This window comes from Austrofundulus limnaeus, unplaced genomic scaffold (assembly GCF_001266775.1).
Source record: "Austrofundulus limnaeus strain Quisiro unplaced genomic scaffold, Austrofundulus_limnaeus-1.0 Scaffold469, whole genome shotgun sequence".
Taxonomy (NCBI): Eukaryota; Metazoa; Chordata; class Actinopteri; order Cyprinodontiformes; family Rivulidae; genus Austrofundulus; species Austrofundulus limnaeus.
Window position 1 is genome coordinate 147,270 of NW_013952871.1, and position 6,886 is coordinate 154,155.

At 39.3% G+C, this 6,886-nt stretch overlaps 1 protein-coding gene across 1 annotated transcript in view; it reads left to right on the top strand.

Annotated features, from left to right (window-relative positions):
* Positions 1–549: 549 nt before the first annotated feature.
* Positions 550–6,886, top strand: part of LOC106529822 (glutamate receptor ionotropic, kainate 5) — a gene marked incomplete at its 3' end in the record, with an annotated part of 153,241 nt that continues 146,904 nt past the window's right edge. Inside the window, 1 exon segment of the mRNA XM_014025334.1 lies at positions 550–1,161.

Here is a 6,886-nt window from a genome sequence, read left to right on the forward strand (position 1 = left end):
ATTACTGGTATTAGGTTGCATTTTTAACCAAACATTTTTTATTATTATTTTTTGAAATTCTCGTGTTTTTTTGTAAGTGACTTTTTAAGGTCCAATTTTTTAAAGCAACTACTTTCTTTTGTCATTTTAATTAAAAGTTTTAATTTTTTTTTCTGTTTGACCTGACTCTAATCTGTTTTGAGTTTTGTTTCTACCGTTTCCACCAGATCCCATATTCAGTATTTTCCTTTTCATCCCACTTTGCAYTTTACAGAATCAAGTGTTATCTATATAGAATATAAGAAGTATACAGTCTGATTACAAATAACCAGGTGTTCTGTGTTRCATACACTTTTGCCTATATCTGAAATCAGAAGCTCAAATACAAATCAGAGCCACTGCCACTGATTGTAAACCCTGCTTTAATGGAAAATGCATGAAATATGTGAGTCTGGACTGAAGGAGGGGGCTGAGGAAGCRTGGAGACACATTCAGCAGCAGAGAGAGGAAAGGGAGAGCAGTGGGAGTGCAGGGGAGATAGGGGGAGGGAGCTAAACGSAGTCCAGCTTCTCTGCGCTGTGAAGCAGAGTCAGTCCGATACTGAAGGGCACAGAAAGAGGAGAGACTTTGCAGCAGTGCAGAGCAGCGCTCTTAAACTGAGATAAAAAAGAGTTAAACAGAAGAAGATAAACCCCTTCCTTGCCTCTGTTTGACTGAGTAGTTGGATTAAGTGGACAAGAAGGTACAACAGGAATAACGAAGAGGAATGGGGGAGGAGGTGCTGGGGGTCTGTGTGTGTTCATTTCTCCTCTCAGTCTGCCCGAGGAGCCTTGCAGCTGATGGTGTCATTGCGACAGCGCTCATTGAGGGAGCTGTGTGAGCGTGTGTGTTTAAAAATCAACAGCTGAGGGTTTGCCTCTCAGGTGGATTTCGAATAAATCTGGGATTTCTCGAAGAGTTTCTTTTTTTTMTTTTTTGTGTTTGTGGTACCTTCCTTATTTCCCCTGCTCTCTCCCGTTCCTCCTCGGGTGCATACGAGAAGCTTTGCTTTCTTGGTTCAAGGACTGCTGCTCTCTTCTCTCTTCCTACCTCGCTCCTTTCCAGCGTTCAGACGGCTTTCTCGCAACTGTTTTGGGACTATGCTCGTTTGCTGGCTCCTCAACAGAGTGGAGAAGCAGATGGGTAAGTGTCTGTAGGGGTTGCAAGGTAGGGGGGGGGTTGCTCTTTTTCTGCTCCTATTTTCTGCCTTTTTTTAGATTTTCTACACTGTCTGTCACATTTTCTCCTTTTTTCAATTATTTTTTTTTCCTTCCTCTCTATGGTCAGTATCATTATTTGCTCATTTTCATTCATCAGTCAACCACATGACTTCTGCCCCTTGAGCCATCCCCTATCCTTATTTTTGGATCTATAAGACATTTCATACCCATCCATTTCAGTCACTTACCTTATTTTTCTTGTCCTGCAGCCGTCACTCATATGCACCATCAGGTAAAACCCACTTGCATATGTATTTGTGTGAGGGTAAACTGGAAGTCCTCAGTACTCTGATGACTGAAGCTAATGGGTGATGGGCTTGACATAAAATCGACAGTCAGGGGTTGATCCCTGATAATCTCTACATCCATTTCTTCATCTATCATTCCTCTGCCTTGTCACCTTCTCCAACACACACAAATTGCACTCTTCCACGACTGTCACCTACCTATCATCCACTCCTTCCACTCAAAKCCTCATGAAATAGGATAATACTTCCACAAATGTGTCTGGGTGCACAGGTGCACATTAATATGCATGTTTGTGTGTGCATACACTAATCAGCCAAGGCATACAGTTGAAGTGAATCCCACTGACTTTATTACAGCGCAATGTCCTGCTGGGGGATCCTTGGTCCTGGCATTAGGCATTACTTTGGCATGTGTCGACCAACTAAACATTGTTACAGACAAAACAATCAAACAAACAAAAAAAAAAAAACCTTTTCCTGGCAGTGACAGTCTTTGACATCCAAAATGCAAATAGAAGAGAGAATCAGCGTCAACCTGGCTTTCAGATTCTCCAGATCTCAGCCTGATCCAACATTTGTTGGATGTGCTGGAAACAAGCTAATCCACAGAGGCTTCACTTCATAATCCATAAGATCCGCTGCCAAAGTCCCGATGCCAGACATCACAGTGCAGATGCCGCAGAAGGCTCATGTCTACGCTCCGAAGGGGCAGAGGGAGGTTTTATGGCATAAGGAAGGTGATTTTATTGTTTTGACCAAATGCAATGTAAATCTGTTCTCTCTGCAACAAGTTAGGCATGTGTTAACAGCTGTCGTCTGAATCACCTCTGTTCATACCCCCCAAACCAAGACGAGAGTTCATTCATTTCTGTGATAATTTATTCATCGCTTGTAGAGAGCCCACATCCTAAAGTGTCCCATGTGGTCCAATTTGCAGACAAACTGTTTATTGTGTGGTTCAGTAGGAAACAAGAGCTTGACTGTTGATTCTTTCATTAGCTCAAAATAGATTTCATTGCATCTGATTGGTTACCTGTTGAGTCTAGGTGAATTGCCAGTGTGTTGCAGCGTTGTAATGATTGAGGACTATTAAAGAATCTAAGTTGTGCCTGTTGGGGATGCACATTTAAAGGTTTTAAAAAGAGTTTACTTTAAGTGTGATGTAAACTTATAAAAAAACCCTCAAAATATTCTCTTGCAAAATGTTTGGGTTTCCAGTCAAGTTTGAATAAGAACTGATGTAGTATTCATATGGTCACTCAGCAGCCGACCGGACGACACATGGTCACGTGGATGTTTGGCATTCGTTTTCGCACACACCTTTTATAGCCTCACACATCGTGCCATGTTCCTAGGAGCTCTGGGTATGAGTCACCACATGGGGTTTCTTCCCGCTGGAGTCTACAATGCAGAAAAAAAATCTGATACCCATCACCCAAAGTTATTCGTGCACAAATCTGTCATAGTTAAAGCTCCACAGTCTTTATCTGACAGATTCCTCTCTGCACAATGTCCCTTTTATCTCCATCCATGAGTTTTTGGCCATTTGGCTATCTTTAGAAATGTCTGCTTCCTGGTAGCCTACAACMGCAGGCTTCTGGATGTGAGTAGTTTTTTTAAGCGAGTGGTTGACGCAAAATGCATCCTCTGAGCGCTTTCAGCCTAAACCTGCAACCTTTACATCAAAACAGCCATTTCTGCTATTTGGCTGACTAATAACGTGTCCAGAGTCACAAAACAAGCTAAAGCTGTAATTATCAACTGGTGGTCCGTGGGCCTTTTCAATGACTTTTTGGGAACCTTTACAGCCAGTGGTGGTGACATTATAAGATGAAAAATAAATTGTGAATTTTATTATTTATGATTATTTTTGCACATCATGACAAATGAAAACACCAGATTCATGTAAACAAGAAAAATACTGTAGTTTATACCAAATTTTATAAAAACTAGCACAACTGCACTGTTCAGGCATATTTTTTTTCTAATTCCTATTACTATGTGGTCTTCAAATACTTTAAATGTAATTCTGATGGATTTGAGAGAAATATCATAGAAATAAGTTGGATTCTTTATGTAAACAACAGGCTGGCATGAGCTAGCATGTGTTACTTTTTAAATTAGTAGTATTGATCACATATTTGCATACAAATTGATTTCTGTTATGGGTATAAAAAACAAACAAAAAAATTCTGTTATGTTTRGTCACATTTTCAAAGAGCCACTCTAGAGGGACCAATGAGCCACATGAGGCCACGCAGGTTGYAGACCCCTGGCCTAAACAAACACTCCCACAAACTTCTTATGCGGAGGGGGGTAAAAAGTTTGACCCGCGGGTTGCGACAAGAAGGTGCCAAAATGTCGACATTGCGAACAGAATGATGCAGTTTCTGTCATGAAACGTTGACAATGCGAACAGATTTCGGCAGTTCGGCTGCAGTATACTGTACACCTAATAATGGGTAGATTTTAAACTAGAAATAAAACTGGAGAGAAAATGTTTCCTCTCAGCCAATAATTTCCAGGCCAGAGAAGAAGCGGAACATTCTGAGTCTTACATGGATCTCTTCCAAATTAGATGTGCTTAGAAATCCACCAGAACGAGGCACCGGTGGGCTTTCTAATCAAAAACCGAACCACCTCAATGGACTCCTTTCACTGCAGAGGAGCAGCAGCAATATTTCAAGATCCAACAGCCTTGCAGTTAGACTTAACCCTTTTGTCCTGATGCATCTCAGTAATCCAGGTAGAAAAAAAATCAAAAAAAAAAAAATAAGTAGGCCCTCTTTTGCATGTGACTAAATAGAGCTAATCAAGCCTATTGTTAGGCAATGGCCCTCTTTTRCATGTGACTAAATAGAGCTAATCAAGCCTATTGTTAGGCAATGGCCCTCTTTTGCATGTGACTAACCTGTTTGTCCATGTGGAGGCGGCCGCTTATAAGGCTGAGTTCACCTGAAACTCATCAGATTGAAGAAGTCTCTTGGAGGAGAGATGAAACGTTTCACTAAAAAAGAACCCATCCAGAGGACCTACTTATTTTTTTTCTTTTTGATTAACACTTTCGTCACCACAAGAAACATACTTGAATTATATTTACTGAAGAAAATAAACATGTGATTAGTAATTTAATTTTCCAAAGACGTAGTATACAGTCTGACTTGTATAATCACAGTTTCACTCTGCTTGCCATTAAATGAATTTAAACTTGCTGCCCATCTTTCTACACAGTGTGCTAAGTTGCAGAAAGACCGTACTTTACAGGGACGATTGTTTATTCAAGTCAAGCGCAGCTGCCATCCTCTGCAGAGCAGCTAGATGCAAACTTCAAAGACAAACTCAGACCCTTTTTATCAGCTCAAAGTTTCTTTCCATTTTTTTTGAAACTGCTTTGTTCTGGATGAGGCGCATTTGTTGCAGCATTATTATAATCTGAGTTCAAACCTTCAACACCATTCAAAGATACATTCTGACATAGCTTTTTGCCTCCAGGGTAAACTRTATCCCTTTGTCCCTACGCTTGTATCGGTCTTCTTTAAGTACACGAGCGTTAGCTTGTATCCACCGCTACACTTGTGTCTGTGAGAGCTGTATATAAGCCGGAGTAGGCCTCCCCTTGAGGACATTCCTTGCTGTGATTATGTGTATTTTGTGTTGTTAACTGCTGCCAAGGGCACTCTTTAAGAAACAGCCTTCCTGGCGGCATCACCACTAAACTGTATAGTGAAATGGRGTAATTCCCTTTTTACTTTTTTAGACAGTAGGCACTTACAGGAACTTTAAAACAGAAGAATAGAAGAAAAGAAAAAACTTCCTGGGCTGAAATTGAACGTATTCATGAGAGTTACTCAGAAAAATAAACTAACTCTTCACAATTAGCCTTCAGGCAAAGTTGAACTTTAGATGTGTGTATAGAAAATGTTCCACATTCATATTTTTTGCTTAAATAGATACAACCAAATTTTATGGCTTTTACARTCATTGTGAGAGAAAAAACATGTTCTGTTTCTGTGATGAGAAAAGTTTTGCTGTCGTGAGAGCAGTTAGGCGTTAGCATGATGGGTGGAAAGAAAATTAGATTGTAGCCGGGGAGAGTGTTTCGAAGTTTAATGTATGCTTGTTTTATTCCAAARCGAATTACCGAGTTGTTGTCTCTGCAGGTGACAGTTGATGAAGTTGACTTTTGTTCTGTATGAGCATCTGCGTCGACAAGAGGCAGCAGGTGTSTGTTCAATTCCAACACTTGGATGAAGAAGAAAAAAAATCTTTCTTTATGTCTACGTACACACTTTAGGTGCGTGTTGGTGCTACTTTATGTATTTATGCGTATGTATTCAGCACTAGACTGCAGGCAAAGCAAAGAGGAAAACGTTCAGTCTGTTTCATWGTGCTCCAGTGGGAATTTGGTGCAACCTACACATGCACACGCACATCTGCGGCATCTTTTTTTTTTTACAGCCAAATGCCCCATGACTCAACCGACTAGCTGAGGAAAAGTGCAGATGAAGCCTTTCAGAGATGATCAGTCATTTGTCTTTTATTTTAACCTTGAATAAGGAGGATAATTATAAAGGGTTGATTCTCATCTGAATCATTTAACCCTCATGCAGAAAGTGCAATGATTGGCATCGTAAACCAGCTGCTGCCAGTGTAAAGATTTTTACTTTATGTCACCTCAACAATCTGGCCTTTTCAATCAATTTTTCTAGAACTGATTGCCCTTTGCTGGAAGCAACAGTTGCCCTTTTAGACTTATAAAATGCAAGGTTTGGAACAATAAAACAACAAAGACTATTGACCACGCAGTGCAGGGATAGTGCCACTACCAAAGACTTCTATTTGACATAAATGTTCCTTTCTAAGTTTTCATGGAGGGAATTTATAATGAAGTTATATATTTGAATAAAAAAATTCTTAAATCCAGTTTAAGTATATGTGGTTTGCAGGCATTCCAATAATAATTCATCTAATAAATGTGTTTGTTTTCCATACACAGTAATGTATAGTTGATTTATATGAACATCAACACTTTTTTTGCTAACAATTGAATAGGTCATGGAATTAATGTGTAAGAATTATTTTTCCTCCTAGTGTGTTTTGTTGGGAAAACCCACCATTTTTAGAAAAATAGAAGTTGTTGTTTTATAAGCAAAAAAACTAATCAACATAGTTTCTAAAAGTTTTGAAAGAACATCATTACTACTTTTATATTTTCTTGGTTTTAAATATTCTGCAATCATTGTAGAAGAATCTAGTCCAGGTTTAAATATTTTACCTTTTGTCGTTCCTCAACTAGAGCAGATTAAAATTCTTTAAACATTTCCTGAATTGAGCTGCAATCACAAACCAACTTCAGCTTTGTTAAAACTTTTTTTTCTGATAAATTTAAGAGATATTTTC